Source organism: Herpailurus yagouaroundi, unplaced genomic scaffold, assembly GCF_014898765.1.
Source record: "Herpailurus yagouaroundi ecotype Mexico unplaced genomic scaffold, PumYag 163, whole genome shotgun sequence".
NCBI classification, from domain to species: Eukaryota; Metazoa; Chordata; class Mammalia; order Carnivora; family Felidae; genus Herpailurus; species Herpailurus yagouaroundi.
The window spans coordinates 53,729,815-53,753,615 of NW_024412404.1; the positions used below are offsets into that span (position 1 = coordinate 53,729,815).

At 47.3% G+C, this 23,801-nt stretch overlaps 1 long non-coding RNA gene across 1 annotated transcript in view; it reads right to left on the reverse strand.

Moving 5' to 3' along the window:
• Window positions 1–23,801, reverse strand: part of LOC121037276 (uncharacterized) — a 61,170-nt gene that overhangs the window by 5,432 nt on the left and 31,937 nt on the right. The window lies entirely within an intron of this gene.

Sequence of the window (23,801 nt, forward strand, 5' to 3'; positions counted from 1 at the left end):
ATGAATTTTTCTCCAAATATAAAGTAGCTTGCTTTCCCCCCAAAATCCATATTCCAATTCTAAATAATAACAATAAGCATGAAAAGCACTAAAGAGAAAAAACACCTACAATCACTAGGCTGTGATCAATAACTCCTATTAGCATTTTAGCAAGCATCCCTCCAGATTCTATAAATATATACACACAGAGATATACACAAATTTACATCAATAGGACCATGCAACGCGTACTATTTTGCAGCCTGTTTTTCTCTGCATAATACATTGTGGGTATCTGCACAAGAAATACATGCCACATCCTCATTCTTAATGTTTTAAATTGTAAAAAGTATACTTGTGAAAATATACCCTTGAGTAGCACAAATGTGACATATATGTAAGAAAATATCCATTAATAGCAGACTGACTAAGTCAAGTTTGGTATATCGACACTAGGCAGCTATTAATCTAATGTACTGATGTGGCTAAATGTCAAAGATATATCATAGAGCGAGATGAAATCACATTGCAAAATAATGTTTATAGAACTGTCCTATTTTTACCTAAAAAGAATCTTTACACATTTATGTATGTAAAGAATATAAATGGATATGCCTGTATCTGAGGAAATGTTTCTTTTTTTTAATTTTTTTAATGTTTATTTATTTTCAAGAGACAGACAGAGCCTGAGCGGGGAAGGGCCAGAGAGAGAGAGAGGGAGACATGGAATCTGATGCAGGCTCCAGGCTCCGAGCTGTCAGCACGGAGCCCGATGTGGGGCTCGAACTCACGGAGTGCAAGATCATGACCTGAGTTGAAGTCAGACGCTTAACCGACTGAGCCACCCAGGCACCCGGAAGAAAGTGTTCCTTGAAGGATTCTCAACAAACCCTCTTGGGAAATAGGACTGGGAAAGCAAAAGATGAATGAGATTTTACCTTTCATTTTTTCTCTTCTGTAGGGTATGATTTGTAAAACAAAAAAACAAAAACAAAAACTATCAGCTTGGAGACACTATTTGAAAGCCTGAATGTACCACAGCTTAAATACTCCTCTACTGATGAACGTTAGGGTTGGCCACAGTGTTTCTACTAGGAAGCACCTTGCACATGAATTATGTACTGTGCTACTGTGCATTTGTCTCTCTGGGTAAAGTCCTGGGTGTGGAATTGCCTGGTCCCTTTTTAAATGTGTGCTATCCATGATATTGACTATTAACACATCACAGAGTGAATTTGATGTGACTGCTCTCCACCCGACTGGATTTTTCAAATGCCTAATGTTTGTTTCTAGGTGGGCAGGGCATGGCCTCTGTCCATGCTTTGTATCTTGGGAGGCTCTATTTCACCAGACTATGGGTCACGGTCACTGGATCTTTTATGCCCACATGTCCATCTTGATTCCGTTTGTCACTACACCTCCATGCCTGTGGCCCTTGTTCCTCTCAGCCTCTTCTCCCCACAGCAGCCGGGTGAGCCTTTCTCCTCAGACTCTGATCACACCCTGCCAGTGGCTTCACAGGACTCTGGAAATCAACACAAGGTCCTTACCATGGCCCTCGAGGCCCTGCATAATGTGGCCCTCATGAGCTTTCCAACCTAATGTCTTCCTCCTCTCCCTGTTCTCACTCTGCCCAGGCCACATTGGCCAGCTTGCTGGTTCTCACACTCTAAGTACATGCCAGCCCCAGGGCCTTTGCACTTGCTATTACCTCTGCCTAGAATACTGCTCCTCCAAATAGCTACAAGGCTCTTTACCTCCCTTCCATCCTGTCTCAGCTCAAATCCTGCCTCCTCAGAGAAGCCCTCCCAACCACCCTGCCTTAAAAGGCACTTCCTCCCTTCCTGACATTCTCTTTCGCCAATTTTCTTTTACTTCCTAGCTCCAAGACTGTATCAGACATCCACGTGGTCATTTGCCTTTGGGGTTCCTCCCTCACTGAGTCACGAGCTCCATGAGCGTAGGAGGCTGTCTGGCTTGTGCTGTGTCCCCAGCACCCAGGACAGGGCTTCACGTGTGCAGTCTTCCAGAAGGTCGTGTTGCTTGAGCAAGAAGCTGGTAACACACGGATATGTGTTCAAACCACCTTTTCCATCTCTGGGGAGCCTTATCAGGAAAACCTGACAGAACCTTTGTAACGCAACAATTTGGGAGAAAAATTGCAAACGGGTTATTATTCAGGGAAAAAATACCTCTCCTCCAAACCGGAGCAGCACATCTACCCCACGTACCTGCTCCTTTAGAGAAAAATAGAAAGGTTAATATCGCCCCGTCAGAGGAAAGGAGCCAATTAGCACAACCGCGATTCAGGGGAAGAATAGAGGTTAATTGCTTGGCGTCCACATGTCTCAAATGCCTAATGCTGTATCATTATTTTTTAGCTACATATTATTCATTTCATACACTTAAGTATTCCACCTTATTACTAATTAGTAATTCCCTATCCTTAAATTTTACCCAATTCAGGCTGTCATCATAGGGCCCTCCTCAGCCCCTGTTTTCCCCAAGATGTAACAAAATCGTGGAGAAAATGTTGGCACCTCCTATTCACCACCCTCCTCCTACCCGCCTCCACCCCCACGGACATTCCCTTGGCTCACCTTCCCTTCCCTGGGCGTGCACCTCCCCTCTCCCCTGCCTGCCCATCTCCCGTCTCGGCAAACAGGCTCCACTCCTACCCCGGCGCCCCTCCACATCTCCCACATCCCAGGCACCGCTCTAAGCTTACTACTTGGGCAGAAAATGCAAGTTCCGCCTGCTCAGGTGACCTGGTCCTTTTGAAAAGACCCACGACTTGGTGACATTGGACGTGTTGACTCAACAGACCAGTATTTCCTGGGAACGTAATGATAATGGCAACCACCATAATCATGAGGGCTGTGAACGCTTTTTGAACATTTTTATGTCTCGGGCACCAGGCTGATGAATTTTACATGCGTGATGTGAAGCCATGTACATCCACGGACATCAGTCATCTAAGCAAATGAACGGAGCAACCCAACCCAGGTCCGCAACTACTCGGCATGAAAAGCCCACGGGGATGTTTTTTCTTCTGTCACATGGATTGTTTGAAGCCACTACTCTCCTCACTGTCCTATCTCCAGAGGCTCCTGGGTACCTGGAAAATCTTCAGAGCACCCCTCTCCCTTGGACTCTCTACTTGGGACTAAAACCATGTCCCTCCTGTCTCCATGTCAGAAAGACATGGGGGAGAACAGGGCAGATACAAGATACAAAACAAGCCAGAATCCCAGCCCTAACTTGGACTTGCCCGATGGCCGAAAGTCTGCCCTAGGTAATGATACCGTTTTCAGGGTTGCTCCCAGAAGGAGATCAGCGTGATGAAGCATGTGATGTAGATGCCTGTTCAATCTTCCTCTATGGGGTAAAGATGCTTCTGATCAAATGAGCGGAGGAGTGGTCCCTCATATTCTGGAATTAACAGTCATAGACTATAAACCAATTAGGTTTACTAAAAGACAAGCTTGGGAATCTGTGAAAGAAACAAACAATTATATATATATATATATATATATATATATATATATATATATATATATTTGAAAAAGAACCAAAGAGAATTTCTAGAACTGAAAATTTTCATAATTAAAGCTGATACCTCCTGGATAAGAGAATCAGTAATTAGATCAGAAAAAGCTATCCATCCAGAATACAGGTCCTAGAAAATTATCCTTTGAGGGACAACAACTGGGAAATATGAAAGGAAGTTTCATATAGAGTTTTCATATAGAGCATAGAGTGAGAAGCTCTATAAGGAAAAGAAAGGCAATATAAGAAGAGACAAGGGCTGAGAACCTTCCAGAACTGATGAAAGCTACAAGCCCCTGGATTCAAAAAGCCCAAAAAACCCAAAGCAAGAAAAGTGAAAAGAAATACGTGCCTTGACACATCATGGTAAAATTGCTGTGTGCCAAAGACAAAGGGAAGATTTTTAAATGCAGTCAGAAAGAAGAGGAGGCTTTCAATACAATAGACTGACAATGGACTCTTTTTTTTTAATGTTTATTTTTGAGGCAGAGAGAGACAGAGCATGAGCAGGGGAGGGGCAGAGAGAGAGGGAGACACAGAATCAGAAGCAAGCTCCAGGCTCTGAGCCATCAGCACAGAACCCACCGCGGGGCTCAAACTCACAGACCGCGAGATCATGACCTGAGCCGAAGTCCGACGCTCAACCGGCTGAGCCACCCAGGCGCCCCAACAATTGAGTCATAATAGCAAGAATGGGAGCTGGAAGAATGGACTGAAAACACGGGCACTGGGGTGTTCAGTCGGGTGAGCGACGGATGCTTACATTTTGGCTCAGGTCATGACCCTGGGGTCCTGAGATTAAGCCCCGCATTGGACTCCGCACTGAGCATGGAGGCTGCTCGGGATACTCTCTCCCTCCCCCACGCACACTCACTTGCTTTCTCTCTCTCGCACACACAATAAATAAATAAACCTAAAAAATAGTTAAGAATGGAATGGTGCCTTCAATGTGCTAAGAGAAAAATAACTGTCTACCTAGAATTCTGTGCCCACTGACAATATATTTCAAGAGCAAGGTGAAATATAGACATTTTCAAACCAACAAAAAAAACTAGAAGGGTGCCTGGGTGGCTCAGTTGGTTAAGCATCCGACTTTGGCTCAGGTCATGATTTCACGGTTAGTGAGTTCGAGCCCCATGTCAGGCTCTGTGCTGACAGCTCACAGCCCAGAGCCTGCTTCAGATTCTGTGTCTCTCTTGCTCTCTGCCCCTCCCCCACTCACATTCTGTCTCTCAAAAATAAACATTAAAACAATATTAAAAAAAAAAAAAACTAGAATTTGCCACCAGCAAAACTCAGTAAAGGGAACTCTACAGGATGAATCTCAGACAGTAGGAAAGTGATTCCAGTTTGAAGATCTAAGATGTAAGGAGGAATGAAATGCACAGAAATTTAAACAAGCATTGCCTGTATAAAACAACAATGGTTGGGGCATTGTTGGCTTTGTCTGACTCTTGATTTCAGCTAGGGTCATGATCTCACAGTTCTTGGGATTGGGCCCCCCATCAGGTTCTGTGCTGACAGCATAGAGCCTGCTTGGGACTCTCTCTCTCTCTCTCTCTCTCTCTCTCTCTCTCTCTCTCTCAACAAATAAAATAAACTTAAAAAAAACCAACAATGATAATGTCTTGTGCACATAAAAACAAATAAAACTAAAAGACATCACAGGAATAGCATGCAAACCAGGAAAGGGAGAATAAAATTAAAGTGTTCTGAGACCCCTATGTTATGTGGAGGGAAGGTAGAGGTATTCATTATCTTTTAGATTCTGATAAAATTGAGTGGGCATATTGTAATTTCTAGAGTAACCACTAAACTGATGGAAACAAAGTATGTGAGTCCCAGACTAATAGAAGGTAAAGATGCAGTAAGAAAAAAAAAAATTCAAGAGGCAGCAAGAGGGGTGTATGGGCTGATTGAGTGTCTGACTCTTGATTTCAGCTCAGGTCGGGATTCCAGGATCATGGGATCAAGCCCCTCATCGGGCTCTGTGCTGGGCATGGAGCTTGTTTAAGATTCTCTCTCCCTTTTCCTGTGCCTCTATGCACACATGCATGTGCATGCTCTCTCTCTCTGTGTCACTCTCTCTTAAAAAAAAAAAAAAAAGACAAAAGGCAGCAAGAAAATGAAAGGGAAAAAATAGAAAGCATGAGATGAGATGATAGGCACTAATCCTAATTTATCAATGATTACAATAAATGTAAAAGGACCAAATGCTCCTGGTAAAAGATAAAGATTTTCAGATAATATTTTTTAATCCAACTATTTGACTATATATTGGACCATAAAGCGTGTCCTAATGAATGTCAAAGGACTGAAAACATACAAGTCCTGCTCTTTGATCGTAATTTGTAAACTGGAAATCAATAGTAAGAAGATAATTATTTTTGAAATCCACATGTTTGGAATGACCCAAAGACCCAAGGTCTTTCCTGCTTTAAATAACCCTTTGGTCAAAAAAGAAATGATAATCATAATTAAGAAAATAATTAGAAGTGAACAATAAAGAAAATACTCTATTCAATACGCATGGGATACAGCTGGCACAGTACAGAGAAGTTTATAGCCTTAATTGTTTATATTCTTCTTTTAAATAAAAAAGAAGAAAGGCTGAAGATTAATGAGCTAAGCATCCATCTTAGAAGCTGGGTAAAGAAAAGCAATTAAATCCAAACATTCTTAAAGCAAGTCCCTACGGAGCACAGTTCACTCTCAAATCCAAACATGCAAAGTGACTTTCTTCCACCCTGGAGGGCTCCCTTCCATTCCCCTTGCTGGAGGGGTCCCTTCTGCTTCTAAGGTAGTATTTCCCCAGACACGCCTGACTGCTGGTGGTACAGAAGATGATTTTGGGTGACACCTGGGCAAATAGTTATTTCAATAGATTTTAAATATAGTTTGCTCCTACTTAAGACAGGTAATGTAGTTTTCCATTTATAGTAGGAAAATCAGGTTTCTTTAAAAATGGACTTATTTAGTAAGAGGATGAAATTCAAAGGAAAATATTTTTACAATCATAACACAGTATTATTTGGCAAAAAAAAAAAAAAATCTCACTTCTAGGATGGGAATAATAGGGGCACCTGGGTGGCGCAGTCGGTTAAGCGTCCGACTTCAGCCAGGTCACGATCTCGCGGTCCGTGAGTTCGAGCCCCGCGTCGGGCTCTGGGCTGATGGCTCGGAGCCTGGAGCCTGTTTCCGATTCTGTGTCTCCCTCTCTCTCTGCCCCTCCCCCCGTTCATGCTCTGTCTCTCTCTGTCCCAAAAATAAATAAACGTTGAAAAAAAAAATTTAGGATGGGAATAATAGTTCCTGCATTATAGCAGCGTAATGAGGATTAAATAAATTACACACAATACAAAATCGTACTTCATAAATTAAGATAACACCTGCAAAGCATCTGAACAGTCCTTGGTATTTAATAAGAACGCAGTAAATGGTAGTTACCACAATAATAACTATTATTATTACTCGAGTGATTAAAACTTGAGAAACAGTAAGCCAACGTAAGACTCCAAAAATAAACTTTAGACCAATGACAAAGCTTGCAGGACAACAGTACAGGTAGAGAAGGCTGGTCTTTGCGGTGCTCTCTGCCCTCCTTCTGTCCCCCTTCTCCCCTATAGGGCTTGCTGCTCTGGGCCCCTGGGCCCCTGGGCCTCTGGGCCCCACGCCGGTCCTGCCCCAGGATTTGGGCCTGTTCCTTCATCACCATCCCCATCACAACCAAGTCAGCCCCAAGCGATGACATTCATACCACAGAGACCAGCACAGGGTTGATGGGACTTAGACTATTACCCCTTCCACAAAAGCTTTGTTTGAAAGGGCGAAGGCCCAGAGCACCTGGGTGGCTTAGTTGGTTAACTATCCGACTCCTGATTTCGGTTCAGGTCATGATCTCAGGCTTCATGAGTTCGAGCCCCACATTGGCTCTATGCTAACAGCATGAAGCCTGCTTGGGATGCTCTCTCTGTCCCTCCCTCTCCGTTCTTCACCCACTTGTTCTCTCTCTCTCTCTCTCTCTCTCTCTCTCAATAAATAAATAAACCTAATAAAAATAAAAGGGTGAGGGCTTTTAACACAGAGAGAGAAGCCTCCAGCTGTGGCCTTGCAACATCCTAGTGGAGACACAGGACACAGATCTGGAGGCAAGCCACACAGTCTTGAGGCGTCTCCTCCAGGGGACAGTCTCTGCCCAGCCAACTCTCTGGTTGGCATAGAGAGCACAGTCCCCGAGCTGAGGGTAACTGGCTTGTATGATTTGACAGGAGTGATAGATAGCTTTGAAGGCTTTTTACACCAGGAAAACTTCGACTCGGTCATTTTCAAATTCTAACTCTATCATTTCCCTCCCTCTTCAAAGACGAAGATGTAGCAGAGCTACTTGGGGGCTTGGATTCTCCACTGCAATGATTTTATTTTCCCTGGTTGTTCTTGCTCCTTGTGGCCTAGTCTTGAAGTCCTGGAGGGAAACCCCACAGGAATGAAATCCACCAGGGTGGCGCAGGTCCCTCATTTCCTACACACAGGAGCAGGCTGGCAGCGCTAACTTTCTGCAGCCACCAGGGGGAGCTCCAGCTTTCTCTTTGGAGCCCAGAGCTCGGCGACTAGGTATTCCTCCTCTTTTGAACAACAGCTTTCAAGACGCTAATAAACATACATGGGACATGTCTGTGTAAATCCGTTCTACTTCTTGGTTGGTGCACAGGGCTGACAGCACCTCGCTGAGGGCTGCTTCTTCGTTTGGGCCCGTAGGCTGTGGGTCACACAGGCCTTGACCCCTGGGAGCTTACAGTCTGGGCAGGGTGATAGAAGGAAGGATCCACGGGCCAGGAGTCAGAAGCTTGGGCTCCACAGGATCGTTTCTTGAACGTGTGCCGTGAGCAAATCGCTCACGCGTAATAGGAATCCATACACCACACCACGCAATGCAGGAAAAATGCATCAGCTCCCTCTAGGGATTGGATGCTGGGGACACTTCCCAGAGGCCCAGAGGGGGGGACAGCTGGCTTTAGCCAGGAGTGTTGATCCAAGGGCACGCCCAGCAGAGAGCACAGATTGGGCAAAGACCTAGAGGTGGAAGGTCGGAGTAGTTTCAATGCTCCTGGAGGAAGGGACGGCAGAGGTAGGGGCCAGACCACGCACAGCCTTGCGAGCCAGGCTGGAGAGTCTGGCTCGCACACCCTCGTGGTGGATCTTCGTGGGCTCTCGGTGGGGAAAATGACGTGAGCGGGCCGTTCCTCTGCAGGGTGGAGGGTTGGGGCAGGCAGGCCAGGAAAGAGGCAGGAAGCCCTGGCAGGAGGTGACTGCAATGCCCTGGAAGGTTCAGCTAAGATCACATGGCCACCGGTGTGACCAATTGCCCCAGTTTTCCCAGGACCGAGGGGGTTCCCAGGACTCCAGACTTTCCAGTTTAAAACAAGGGAGGTCCCAGGCACACTGAGACAGGTGGCCACCCACACGCCCACTAGCCACTAACCCCGTGTCTCTCCGTTAACCTCTCATGACCTGACTTTTCTCACCTGTGATCACAGTCCAGATCAGCGACTTTTTTTAAAAATGTTTATTTATTTTGAGAGAGAGAGAGAGAGAGAGAGAGAGAGTGAGAGAGGATCCCAAGCAGGCTCTGTGCTGTTAGTGCAGAGCCTGACGTGGGGCTTGAGCTCACAAGCCATGAGATCACAACCTGAGCCAAAATCAAGAGTCAGACACTTAATCGACTGAGCCGCCCAGGTGCCCCCAGATCAGTGACTTTTAAATGACTCTTAATATGTGAGCACCATCTTCAAACAAAATCTTATCCCAGGTTTGAAGGCATTTGCCCCTTCTGGCCTCGGACTTGATGGGGTTTGCCCCGATCCTCAGCTCCAGCTCACTGGACCGGTTGTCATTCCTGCTCCCAGAGTCTCAAGCACAGCTCTCAGCAAAAGCTGTGACTTCCTCTGGTCACCTTTCCAACCTGCTTTGGGCTATCCCCTGAATGCAGGGGCTTCTGTCCCTTCCTCTACTAGACAGCACCTTTGGGACCCAGTTTGTGAATGGGACACGGCACTTGGAAGCAGGAGATGTGAGTTCAGATTCTAGTTTCCCACATAGTGCTGGATGACCTGAGCAAACACATATGCACACACACACACACACACACACACACACACACACACACAACACATAGGTACACAAGACACACACACACATACACACACGCACACACAACACGCACAGTCTTTCCTCTTCTTCCAAGGCCCAACTGAATGGCAAGGGGAACAGAGGAGGCTTCAGAGGGCTTATTAAGCCTCTTAGCCTTCAGAGATGTACCTCAGAATGGTGTACATAACCTTGATGATGATCCATTCGCCTATCTGTCCTCTAGACCGCAAACTGCCTGCCCCCAAGGATGGATCTGTTCCCTCTGCCTCCAAGTGTGTGTTTAATGAATGACGTATTTCTTCTCATTCAGAAAGATTTACTGAGAACTTCTTATGGTCTGGGCACTGTTCCAGGTGGCAGAATATAGCAGTGAACAGAACAGACAAAAATCGTTTCTACAGTGTTTTGTTGGGGCACCTGGTTGGCTCAGTCAGCGAAGTGTGCAACTCCTGATCTCAGGGTTGTGAGTTCGAGCCCCACACTGGGTGTATAGAGTGCTTAAGAATAAAAAATTTTTAGGGGCGCCTGGGTGGCGCAGTCGGTTAAGCGTCCGACTTCAGCCAGGTCACGATCTCGCGGTCCGTGAGTTCGAGCCCCGCGTCGGGCTCTGGGCTGATGGCTCGGAGCCTGGAGCCTGTTTCCGATTCTGTGTCTCCCTCTCTCTCTGCCCCTCCCCCGTTCATGCTCTGTCTCTCTCTGTCCCAAAAATAAATAAACGTTGAAAAAAAAATTTTTTTTTTAAATTAAAAAAAAATTTTTTTTTTAAATCTTTCCCTACATCGCACATATATATCTCATGGGCAAATGGATAAGTGGGTGGGTGGATGTTTTTTTGTTACTGCGGTTTTATTTGGTTTGGTTTTTTTCTTCCCCAGGGTATCCATTTGGAAACCCGCTCTCTCCTACGCTAATTCCATCTTTCCTTCCTAATCCCCACAATGGAAGAGGATGAAATAGAAACCCACTTCTCCTGGAAAATGAAAGCAAGGAAGCTGATACTTGTGGGCGACCGGATTTATGCTAATAGAAGGTTCCAGGGTAATGCTATGGATGGCACTGGCTCAGTACTAACCAAGTTGGCTTTGAAGGGAACCAAAGCTCTATGTGGAGGCTCCAGCCCTCCCATTCTGTCACCCCCAGCTCTGTGAGCTGACGACCCCCAGCCCCGGCCTGCTCCATCCATGGGTGGCTTGCACAGACTGAAGGGGGGTGTCACTCAGTTATAGGCCACCATCATAAAAGGAGTAAACTGGGTGAGTCCTACAGTCCTCTCCAGCCCCTAAGATCCTGCTGTGTGCCCAGAGCAGGGGTCCTGGCCCAGCATGAAACCCTGGTGCTCAGTCATGGGAGCTGAGACCAGCTTTCAGGGGAGAGGGACTTCCCGGCACTGGCCAGCCTTGCAACACCCCCTCCTGCATATCTGGGTGCCCCCAGAGCATTTCTTGTCTGTCTTTTTCTCATGTGAATGCCTGCCAATACCAAGAAACTAAAAAATGGCTTGTATTCCACCTCCGGGATTGATTTCTTAGCTGGCAAGGACAGGGTCATTCACAGGGGTAATTTAGACAGCGCACGCACCTCGCCCCATGGTCCGGGCCATCCTGGGTTAAGTGATGCCCATCACCTAACACCTAACATCTGCACCTTCACCCTCTCCATTCAAATGGAAACCCTCATGAAGACCCCACGTGAATGCACAAAGCAAGAGTGCCATCAAAGCAGGCAGCCTTGAAAAATCCTTGTGTCACTCCTAATGCACTAGACCTGCAATGGCGGGGGCAGCGGGGGGTGTGACACAGCGGAGGCCTTCAAAAATCGCATTTCCTTGCCCCGGGACACTGCCCACCTGCAATTTGCTCTGACTCTCTTTCTGTCTGTTTCGGAGAAATAGGAATCACAGTTAAATTCTACCAAATAAACAAGTCATGTTTTAAAGTTCTGTAAAACCTGCAATTTTAGAAAGGCTTGATGTGGTTGACACTAAATTGATTTCAACACATCCTATTTCCGGTCTAATGCTGGGTTCCTTTCATCAAGAACAAACGCGCTCATAATGGCTCGATTCTAAGTGAAAGGACTCAGGATAAACACACAGGAAGCACCAGCGCTCACATTAATTTTCTTCCCTTTTTTTAAGTAAAATGAGATGGCATGTTTTACTTCTCAAAGATTAATTTCCCATAAAGTTTTCATGCACATTCATCCGAGGTTTGCAAGTCTGAATACTCAAGCTGCGCCCCACTCAGGTTTTCAGTTTAATTAGCAACAGAAAGCTGATGCCTGCTGAGGTCAGGAGGTTGTCCTGGGTGTTAGAGCCCCAGTCTCGGGGGTGCTGGAGGGAAAGCTGGAAAATTCCTAGCGGTGGATCACCTCACACTGAAAACTGACAGCCTGCTTGAACTGGATCTAGACTCGAACATTCCTACCGTCATAGCAACTCGGAAGGATGCCACAACCACAGAACTAAATTGCACAGAGGATAAAGGTTCATTTCTTGCAAACAAAACTACTATGTATTAAGTTCACAAGGTTCCTGGCAAGGGGAACTCGGGGGGCTCAGTCGGCTAAGGGTCTGTCTCTTGGTTTTGTCTAGGGCAATGATCTCACACTTTGTGCATTGGAGCCTCCCATCAGGCTGCCTTGGGGTCCTCTCTCTCCCTCTCTCTCTGCAACCCCCACTCCAAAGGAATAAATGAAATTTATAAAAAAAGGTTCCCGGCAAAACTATACACGTGATAAAATTTTGCAGGCCTACTTACCAAAAGAAAAAAAGAAGGGTGCGTGCAAACACAGGTGAAATCCAAGTAACACCTAGTTTGGTACCAATGTCGATTTCCTGGCTTTGGTAACTACACTGTGGTTACCTAAGGGGCTATCTTTTCGGGAAGCTGGGTGAGGAATTTACTGGTTATACCAATTTTGTGCACAACTAATGTCTGTACTACATTCGCAATTTCTATGTGAATCTGTGTCTATCAAAGTGAAATGTTAAAAGAAACGGGAGGGCTGGGTAGAGTGAAAACAGGCACGTGAGCCACACTGGGGAGGGTATGAACTAGCACAGTCTTTCAGGAGAAAAACCTGGCAGTATCCATCAAAATGCAAAATGCGCTAACCCAGCAAATCCACTTCCAGGGAACCAGTGTACAAAACTACTTGCACATGTGCATATAGAATGTTCTTTGCAGCATTTTTGTAGTAGAAAAAAATGGAAACAAAATAAATCTCCATGAGCAGGGAAATAATAAGTCAATGTGGAACGCCTGTATCATGGAATACTGTATAGTCATAAAAAGAATAAGGCAGCTCAATAAAAAGACATAATGCTAACTACAAAGTGTGGTCACAAAATAATCTGGAGATGGATAGGAAGAGGTTACTTACCTAAAATCGTATTTATGTGTATACGCTTTATGTGGTTGTATAAGCATGGGACCTATCTGCAACAATACACCCCACATGGTTCCTGGTGATTGCTTCTGGGATGGAAAGTTCTTTAGTGGGGGTGATAAAAGGTGTGCTTTCACTTTGTCTGAAATACACTACAGTGAGAAGGTGGTGCTTTTAGAATTAGAAAAACAGGGGCACCTGGGTGGCTCAGTCGGTTAGGCAGCCGACTTCGGCTCAGGTCGCGATCTCGCGGTCCGGGAGTTCGAGCCCCGCGTCGGGCTCTGTGCTGACAGCTCAGAGCCTGGAGCCTGTTTCGGATTCTGTGTCTCCCTCTCTCTGACCCTCCCCCGTTCATGCTCTGTCTCTCTCTGCCTCAAAAGTAAATAAACGTTAAAAAATTTAAAAAAAAAATAGAATTAGAAAAACAACAATAGAAATGTAAAAGAAAAAGAGAAAATGGATACAAAAAAGAAAAAGGGCAGAGACCTAACTTGGGATGGGCTGACAAGAAGGCGGCTTAGCCCAAGTGGCCCCAGACACTGGAGGCACGCTGCCTCTATCACCAGTCCTGGCCCTCCCTGTGACAGAATCGAACATCCCAGAACATCCCATCTGTAGCTACGGGAACTGCAGAGCCTTCCCACGGAGGAATATCCTCTGTCCCATTGTTGGACTTGAACGTGCGACTTGCTTCGGCACCGAAACGTGAGCAGATGTGACATGCAAAGTTGGAGCAGAAGTTTTAAGAGCCATTGCGTGGTTCCCCCAGTTCCGTTGCTCTTTTCTCTTTGCGTGTTCCTGCCAGTGGCTGCTCCCTCAGTCTGGGTCCCAGAATGAAGAAGACACATGGTGCAGAGCCACAGACAACTGGCCACCATCAGGTAACAGGCGGGAGAAACCATAGTGCAGCAAGCCACTGAGAGGCGGGGACATTTGTTACACAGCCTTACCTCGTGAAAGAGAATACACGAGCAAAGAGCACCTCCACCCCTCCAAAAAAAGTATTTATTAAAGGTATACTATGTGAAGCACCTATAGTTAAGTTGAGGGGCTAAAGGGTGAGCACAGAGCATGTGAGAGGCATGCACACTATAGGGGATCAGAATATGCCACCCCCAAATATGCCACTTTGCCATAAGAATTATTTTGAGCTGGAGGCAAATGAGAAAAAAAACAGATGCAGAACAACACCTTCTCGGAGTTTCCCTTATCTAAGTACTGAAACCTCTGGAGAACAGGACGGCCATGAATCCCTGCTATCAGTTTCCCCTTTTATTTGCCTTCCCATAGTTTGCTGCCCTTGGAAATCTAAGAACGTTTTCCTTTGTCTGGTCATTTTGTTACTAATTTATTATTCTTTGCTAAGATGATATGGAAGCCCACTGGCACCGTAGAGCATCCCTCTGAGTTACTCTGCCTGAGTTTTCTCCCGTGTAAGGTGCCACACACATTACAAATGGATGTTTTCTCTTGTGAAACTATCTTTCGTTGGTCTAATTTAACAGAGCCCCAGTGTGAGAACCTACAAGGGTAGAAGGGAAAAAAAAAAGTGTTTTCTTCCCCTACAATGTCACCTGCTTGGGAAGAGGACACTCATACACACAGACACACACATACGCTTGCTTGGAGCTCACAGAGCAGTGCAGTGTCGTGTGAAAAGCCTGGCACAGAGGACAGGGAGTTGAACAGGGAAAGGGGAAGACCATACAGGCTGAGCCTCATGGACACCTTTCTGTGTCAGGGTCTAAGGCGCACAGGCACTAATGGAACTGAACCAGGCATGCTAATAAAACTCAAAAACAATCACTAACAGTTTAGTCACCCTTCCCTTTAAACCAAAGGTGCCAAGGGGCGCCTGGGTGGCGCAGTCGGTTAAGCGTCCGACTTCAGCCAGGTCACGATCTCGCGGTCCGTGAGTTCGAGCCCCACGTCAGGCTCTGTGCTGATGGCTCAGAGCCTGGAGCCTGTTTCCGATTCTGTGTCTCCCTCTCTCTCTGCCCCTCCCCCGTTCATGCTCTGTCTCTCTCTGTCCCAAAAATAAATAAACGTTGAAAAAAAAAATTTTTTTTTAATAAAAAAAATAAATAAATAAACCAAAGGTGTCAAGAAAATACCCAGCGCCTAGAGATTCTGAACTTTTTGTTACTAGGATATGGACTCTCCATAGTGTGGAAGAACCATTCTCAGACGATATATTCTGGGTCTCTTAGAAATGATCGGAGCATGAACTGTATTTCCAGAAACTACCTCTTTCTCTCTTGAACAAGGCACATCTTTGTGCGAAATGCATTCTCTTAAAGGAGACAAAGGGACGTGAACTGGACAAAGGGTACACATACCAAGTTCCCTTCACTTCTTCCTTTACTGTGTTACCATGGTTCATTCATAATGTGCTTCATACAAACAAGCCGCTTGTAATTTTCTCCTCCAAATCTGGACGTTCCTGTTTAAAATCTTCCTCCCCCCCCCCCACCCCTTTTTGAAAACGACACAAGTGCGCCATTATTAGGTCCCTTGGTAAAAAATACATCAAGCAAAATGTGAAAGTCCTCCTTTACACACTCCTCCGCCCTCTCCCCAGCAGCTCACACGTGCTCTTGGAACTGCCTTGTGGTGCATTTGTCTACACCGAGAGGGATATATATGCATGCATACGGAGCCTTTGTTTCCTTCCCTCCATCCTTCTTCCTTTCTTTCCTCTTCCCTCCAGAAATGGGAAGCATGAATTTTTTTTTTTTAGACCACTTACCATTCTTATTTTTCCCCTCTAGTCATTTCTAGAACTGACATCCTGAGATTTGAATTTATTCGCTTGTCTGTTTGTTGTCTCTTGCTACTGTGGACACTAAACTCATAAAACTCCCCATGTGTTGAGTTCTGGGAGGGATACCAATGGTAAGGAGCACCGGGGTGGGTTTGCCAGGAAGTTATTCAAGTCGGCTTGGGAAAAGGTGGCACCAGACCCCTCAATCCTGTGATTTGAGGAGTTGGGTCTTGCGGAAGCAGAACCCTGGGTATCCTGCAGGTCCTGTGTTTCCAGAAGGGACTGGAGGGCCTTGATCCTGCACTGGATCTGTCCTGAGTCCCTGGGATTCCCAGCCAACTTTACTGTGGTTTCACTACCCCCCACATCTACCCGCATGCTTCCCATCCCCCCCCCCGCCCCCCCACACCCCCAGGCCCACCCGCCCCTGCCCAGACCAAAGCAAGATCCCTCAGCTGAGGCATCAGGCGAGTTGGTGGGGGGAGAAAATGTTCCCATGTGTTTCTATGCAACAAAATCAAGCGTATGTGTAGGTGTGCTGTGTTTTTACAAACTCTCCTCCTTGGTTGTTATAAGATTAAAACAATTTTCTCCCTCAGTAAATGCTTCCCTTCAAACCACTGGAAGGCACATAATTCACCAGCCCATTTGCAGCTTCTATTTTCTTAGAGTCGGGAGGAAACATGATTGTGGGGCCTGTTTCCCTCTAAGAGGCCAGTGTTGCACAAGTGATGGACAAGAAGAAGTAATGTGTCAATGACATCTCTGATCAATGTTTCATTTATTCTGAAGTTCAAAAAAGATGGGCGAGCCTCGTAAGTCCTTTGGGGAGGCAGAGATAGTAGGTTTTGAGGTAAATCACTCTTTTATCCTCAGTAAATTCAATGGACACTTTCATTAAAACTATGGGGAATTTTAAGGTAGTTCTATTCCTATTTTAAAACCTGAGTTGAGGACTTTTTTTTTTTTTTAATGCCTGGATCATTTTTGTCGCTGAGAAATCTCAACATTTCAGAGATGTGGCACATTTTATTTTCCTTACCCATTATGGGGAACTCGCGTGCCCCTGAGGACACAGAAACACTGCTTACCATCACAACAGATTTCAGGGGGGGAATCTACACAAAAGGAGAAAATTTAAAAAGCTTGCTTGGCTGAGGTCGGGAGGGATACCACCTTGCGTTTATCCTTAAGAAAATAAATTCACCTGCCCCTGATCAGTGACGCCAGTTTGCTACCGAGCTATTGAAAACGCATTCCTGCTGACTGTAAACTGCTCCATTTACGTGACTGTTTACATAATTACACAGCGAAACGTTGCAATCTTTTGGATTTAATACATGTTTTAACAAGCCCTTCAACTGCAGTGTAGGCTTCTATAATCAAATCAAGTCTTGTCAATTAAAACACAATTAGAAAAGGTGTCACGGTGTCACCATCACACTTGGCTGCACGAAGAGATTCAAGAATCGCTTGGCTGGAAACCCGAGCTAAACCAACATGCCTGAGCTTAAAAGCCGCGTCAGGCTACCAGGGAGGGCACCTGTGGGCCTTGGCTCCTGTGCGAGAGACGCAGGCCGTCGTCCCTGGGTCATTTCTTTGTGATTGACAGAGGACTACAGATGAAAACCCCCGGTGGCCTGGAAAGGTCGAAGATGTTTGTGGCCCCGAGCGTGACCCCAGTGCCAGCAGGCAGGTCACGGCCCAGAAGTGGTGGGCACAAGGTTACCAGGGAGACATCCACCTCACCCCGACATTAGTTACGGCATACGGGATCCTAGAGGTAGAGACCATTTTAGACATTGCCTAATCTCACCGCTTCATTTTAAGAGATGTAGAACAGGGGCTCACAGGGGATACGTGATTTGACAAAGACCATAATGTGTAAGCACTTTGTGAAATGAGAACCCTCCCTTTCCTGTCCCAACCTAAGGATCATTATCTAGTTAGAGCAGACAAGCGGCCAACACAAGTCATGGGGCTAAGGGTGGCCTTCAGGAGAGAGGTTCAGTTGCTTCTCACAGCTCGGCAACAAAAGTCAGATGTGGAAGGCTGGGGTAGCGGGTTGAATGGAAGCCTCCGAAAAGACGTGTCCACCAAATCCCTGAAACCCGTGAGTGTTATATTTGGGGGAAAAGGGTCTTTGTGGATGTGATTAAGGATCTTGAGGTAAGATCGCCCTGGATTATCCAGGTGGGGCCCAAATCCAACGACGAGTGTCCTCATAAGAGGCACATGTAGGAGGCACACACAGATGATGGAAAGATGGAGGGAGAGATTGGAGTGACACAGGTGTGGGCCAAGAGATACCTGGAGCCACAGGAACCCAGAAGAGGCAAGGAAGGATTCTTCCCTGGAGGCTGTATTCTGAATTTCTGGCCGCAGGATTGTGAGAGAACAAATTTCTGCTGCTTTAAGCCCCCCAGTACATGGTAATTTGTTACATAGGTGCAGAAAATGAATACAGCTCGTCAGATGCATTGGCCGCTCAGCTCTCTGCCCAGGGAGGCTGTCACAAACTGAATGTCTGTGTCCTCGGAAAATCCCTCATCCCCAACGCGATGGTATTTGGAGGCGGGGCTTTGGGGAGGTAGTTAGGTTTGGATGAGGTCAAGAGGGTGGAGCCCCCACGGTGGAACTGGTTCTCCTGTAAGAGCATGAAGAGAGCAGAGCTCTCTCTTTCCGCCACGTGAGGACACGGTGAGAAGTCAGCCATCTGCAACTCGAAAGCTGGTTCCCTCCAGAACCTGGCCAGACTGCTGGTCTCTGAACTCCAGCCTCCAGCACTGTAAGAAATAGGTTTCCGTTGTTGGTAAGCCACTGAGTTCATAAATTTGTTAGAGTCCAAGCTAAGACAGAGGCTGACCAGACCTAACGCACCACAGGGATCCTTGGATTTGTGGCTGGCTCAGCCAGTGCACAGCCTGGAGGGAGGGAGGGAGGCGGGGACAAGAGAGGTGAGATATGAAATGTGACTCCCCTCCACGGGGTCACCGTGAGCTGGCTGTGGCCCCTCTACCCAATGGTCACAGCTCCTCTCAGTGGGGCCCCCCAAGGGCTTATCTGCTTTCGGGTCCATGTACTGGCTCCCTCGTCTCACCCCGGCGGATGTAGGGCTGAATCAGCCGTGCTGTACTAACCTCGGTCCTACCCACAACTCTGCGATCAGTCCCTTTATCAAGACATCTTCAGGTGGGGGTGCCTGGGTGGCTCGGTCAGTCAAGCAGACAGCTCTGGATTTCCACTCAGGCCATGGTCTCATGGATCCTGAGTTCCAGCCTCGCATCGGGCTCCACCCTGAAAGTGTGGAACTTGCATGGGATTCTCTCTTTCTCTCTCTCTGCCCCTCCCCCCTTCCAGGTAAATAAATAAACTTAAAAAAAAATATATATATATATATATAAAGCATCTTCCAGTCAATCAAGCTGAGCATGCCGTATGGAAGCTGCCAAGACCCCAAGAGACACGATCTGTTGAAGTAGTGATACTCCCACGTCCTGGGACGGCACATTTCTCCTAGCAGATCAGTGCCCTGCCACAATTTCCCAATGACATGCACGCGACTGTGCCACTTTGCCCATGAGGGAAGTGAGGCTCGCAGAGGTGAACTGAATTGTCCACGGTTACACAAGCTTGGAGCAGACCTGTGATCCTCAGGCTGCCAACGCCTCCTCCATCACTGCCGTGGCAGGCATCACTAATCGATCATGACACTCTTTCAGACGGACACCAGCCCTTGTCCTGTGGTCTCTCCCAGCACGGCATTCTGGGAGGCCATACAACCCGTCAGAATTCGTGGATTAAGTGTGCCCTTCCTCTACCGCCTAATAGGTATACCTCTGGCCTTGGGGGGCTGGGAAGGAGGGGAGCAGCTAGGAAATTAAAGAGGATTTGGGGGAAGTTTAGAGGCAAGCTGGGCCATGTCATTTCCTCCTCTGTTGATCACCCGTAGACACCTTCAGTAAAAACCCACATAACCGCAATCCTTTTAAGGTCTGATGTATGCGCTTTGGGATGTAATATGGTAGCAGGCTGATTTCCAAGTTGAGCACTGTCATGACCTCATGAGCACATTAGAAACACCAGCAAGTCCCGGAGCACCTGGGTGGCTCAGTTGGTTGAGCATCCAACTCTTGGCTTGGGCTCGGGTCATTATCTCACAGTTTTGTGAGTCCAAGCCTTGCGTGGGACTCTGTGCTGGCAGGGCAGAGCCTGCTTGGGATCCTCTCTCTCCCTCTCTCTCTGCCCTTGTCCCATTCATGCTGTCTGTCTCTCTCAAGATAAATAAACTAAAAAAAAAAAAAAAAAAAAAAAAAAAAAAAAAAAGATTCTAAAGTGCCTCCTTTGGAGGACAGATGGCCTTTTAAGTCCAGATGGTCCTTGACTTTTATATGTATAAAAGTCACTCTCCTGTGCAGCATTTATCTATGGATCCCCTCTCCCACCTTCCCATGTCACGCTCAGACTTCCCCTGTAGCAGCAAAGGTTTAGGGCACGGTGGCACCACCCACCAGACAACAGTTAAGTGGGGTTCCCCCAGCGGACGGTGGAGAGGTGAGGCAGGTCAAGACGGACCATTAATGTGGGGGAGAAGAAAACAAGACAAACCACCACTGGGACTATTCATAATTGTAGCTCTCTGCTAATGGGGTTCCATTTCACCCCTCCACACAGAGAGAGGGACCTTGTCCCGTTCATTAAGGGAAAGCTCTGGAGTCAGTCACCCCTGGATTCAAAGCCAGACCTGCGTCTTTCTAGCTTGAGTTTGATCAACTTTCTAAATTTCTCTAAGGTTCAGTTTCCTCATTTATGAAAATTGGGACGAAATTAGTACTTGTGCTCTCAGGGTAAGAGGAGGACTAAATGGAAGGGTCCAGTAAAGTGAATAGCCCATTGCCTGGCATACGGTAAGTACCCACGATGAGAATGAGGAGGATGTTTCTAGCGGCACACTTCAGCCATGCAGGGGACTGCCCGTGGAAGGAATGTGTCCCTTCTGGGATTCAGGAGTCCTGATTCACGGACTAGCTGCACCCTGGCTGGAACTGCTCTTTGCTCTCTGGCGCCTCTCCAGGCTGCCCCCTGCTACTGCGTCTGCTCCAGGAGACCCCTCCCGATAAAAAGGGGTTTCACACGGAGCAGACACTCTCCCAGACTGATGCTTCGCTTGGGTGTAAACAGCACTGGGAGAACGTGGAATTCAGAGAGACGGCAGACAGCCCCTTAAGCCCTTACGGTCCAACTGCAGAGGGCCCCTGGGCAGGGATGCAGGTGGTTGGTGGACAGCTGTGTAGACAAGAGAAGAAAGCAACCCAAGAGCCCTGGGGAACCTCAGCAGAGTGTGAACTCTGAGCCGCACTTAACAAACAAAACCTCTAGCCAGGTGAAGGCAAATCTCCAGGCCATCAGGTGCGTCCTGGGCGTCACAAGGGGTTTCTTCTTTTGTTTTGCTGCCCCCTGCTTTCAACTCTCACTTCCCTTATTAATTGTGATTCTCTAGCTTTACCCTCCGAGGTGGAGATTAAATGCTGAGCTGGCGGGAAGCGCTCTCGAAACCCGCCGGCTGTAGCAGCCTTGCATTTGCAAGCCTTGTTCCCAGAGACCCGCTCGGCCCTTCGCCCGGCCGCCCGGGCTTCATTTAACTGACCTTTCGCCATTATAGACATTATCAACCCCATCGGTAGGTGCTAATCCCTCGTGATTGGAACGGGATTTTTCCCCTCTCCTTCCACCACCTCCCTCCCCTTCCACGTTTGAAGGCAAAGTTATGTTTCAAAAGAGCTCTTGCGTGTATATATACTGTTTCTATACGCAGAGCACTTTCAATATTCATGATTTGATTTGGAAAAATTAAAAAACGAGCGTCTCAGGGGACCCGCAGATCATCCGATCCAGTAGTTCCCAAAAGTGTGTGCCTCTGTGGCCTGAGGCATCAACATTACCTGGGAACTCATTAGAAATGCCAGAGTTCTGGCCCCACGACAGACCTGAGGCTCTGGGGGTGAGGCCAGCAATCTGTTTTTATAGGCCTTCCGGATGGTTGTGGTGCATGTTCAAGGTTGAGAACCCCTGTACTAATCAGATTTCCTCTACAGCGGCTCCCCATCTAACAGATTAGAAAACTGAGACCCACAGTAATTTGGTCAAGGTCATTCACTCATTCATTGCACAAGTATGGACACTGTGCTAGGGGATCAGGAATATATTAATGAAAAGACAAATGTGAGGCCCTGGCTCCCTGGAACTTACTTTCTACGGAGAAAACAAAAAAGATAACCACAGATTGAAGTTCGTGCCGTGAGGGAAACAAACATGAGGACAGGAATGAACTTAACTGGGGAAGAGCTACTTGGGATAAGGTGGTCAGGGAGGCCTTCCTGGAGGAGGTGACATTTGAGTTGGATCTAAAGGAGGAGCTGGAGCTGGCCATGTGAACAAGAGAAGGCACAGGCCACAGCTTATGCAAAAATGCTGTGGAGCAAGACAGCACTTGGCCTCTTCTAGAAACAGAAACGCTGGTGTGGCTACAGCTTGGTGAGTGAGGAGAGTGGCTGAAGCAGATAGAGAATGAGAGACAGAGAGACAGAACAGTGAGAGAAAGAGACAAGACAGACAGGTAGGTTGAGGCTACGCAGGCCTCAGGGGGCCCACACCCAGGTCCCATAAGACTCAGGTGAGGGCTCCTGGCCCTCAGGCCACCCCCGCAGGGCTCCGCACGACCCCGCCGCCTGCCAGAGGGGCCTCGTGCCTGCATCACCTCGCCTAGCCTCTGCTTGGATCCTCCAGGACTAAGAAGCTCTCACCCTCTCTCGAACCTGAAGCAGGGTAGGTTGTCCAGCTCTGGAAACTTCTAACCGGGCTGTCTTTATATGGAGTCCAATTCTGATTCGTCTTTCCTTCAGGTATTTAAGGAGGTGGTCGGCTTGCCCTCATCAACCTTCACAAGCCTCTTCATCCAGACTGTACGTGTTCATGTCCATCATGAGTCCGTGTGGCAGGTCTGGGATCAAATCTCTGCACGTAAGTCTGTCTCTGCCACTAAAGCATGACCTCTGGGCCTCAGTTTGCTCATATGTAAACTAGGCATAAAGTAACGACCCTTCCCGTGTAGGTTGGTTGTGATGTTTACGTGACATAAAGCACATAAAGGTAGGGGCGCCTGGGTGGCGCAGTCGGTTAAGTGTCCGACTTCAGCCAGGTCACGATCTCACGGTCCGTGAGTTCGAGCCCCGCATCCGGCTCTGGGCTAATGGCTCGGAGCCTGGAGCCTGTTTCCGATTCTGTGTCTCCCTCTCTCTCTGCCCCTCCCCCGTTCGTGCTCTGTCTCTGTCTGTCCCATAAATAAATAAAAACGTTGAAAAAAAAATTAAAAAAAAAAAAAAAAGCACATAAAGGTATTCAGGAGGTATTCCCTGGAGGCTAGCCACTCTCGTAGCTCCTCACGGGGCCTGCTTTCCATTCCCTGGAACACCTAGACGGTACCATCTATGAGTGGTCACCCTCTGTGGCCAGGCCAGAATGTAGTGGGCCTATTCCCTTCCAATCTGCCATTTGCCTTCTGGAATGAAAGCAGGGTCTGAGTGGGAATGAGAGAGAGAAGGCTGGTCACTATAGTCGTGGGAAAAGTGGCCTTTTGTCCTTAGGTCCCGCGCCTGTGATTTAAGCACGCTTTGTGTCTCTGCCCTCAGCCTTAGTGAAAGAACATGACCGTCACACTGTCAGGAAAGCTGACGCATCAAGAATAGAAGGGCGAGCTTCTGCTTCTGCGCACGAGGGGGTAATAGCGGGCGACAGACCGTCTCTCCCACGGACAGCAGCACGGGAGCTGAGGTCACATGCAAACCCTCTGCTTTTGAACCAAAGTACAGGAATCTAAATGCATCCCTATCCTATTTTGATTTATGTATTTGTTTTGAGAGAGACAGAGTGTGAGCGAGGGAGGGGCAGAGAAAGAGGGAGAATCCCAAGCAGG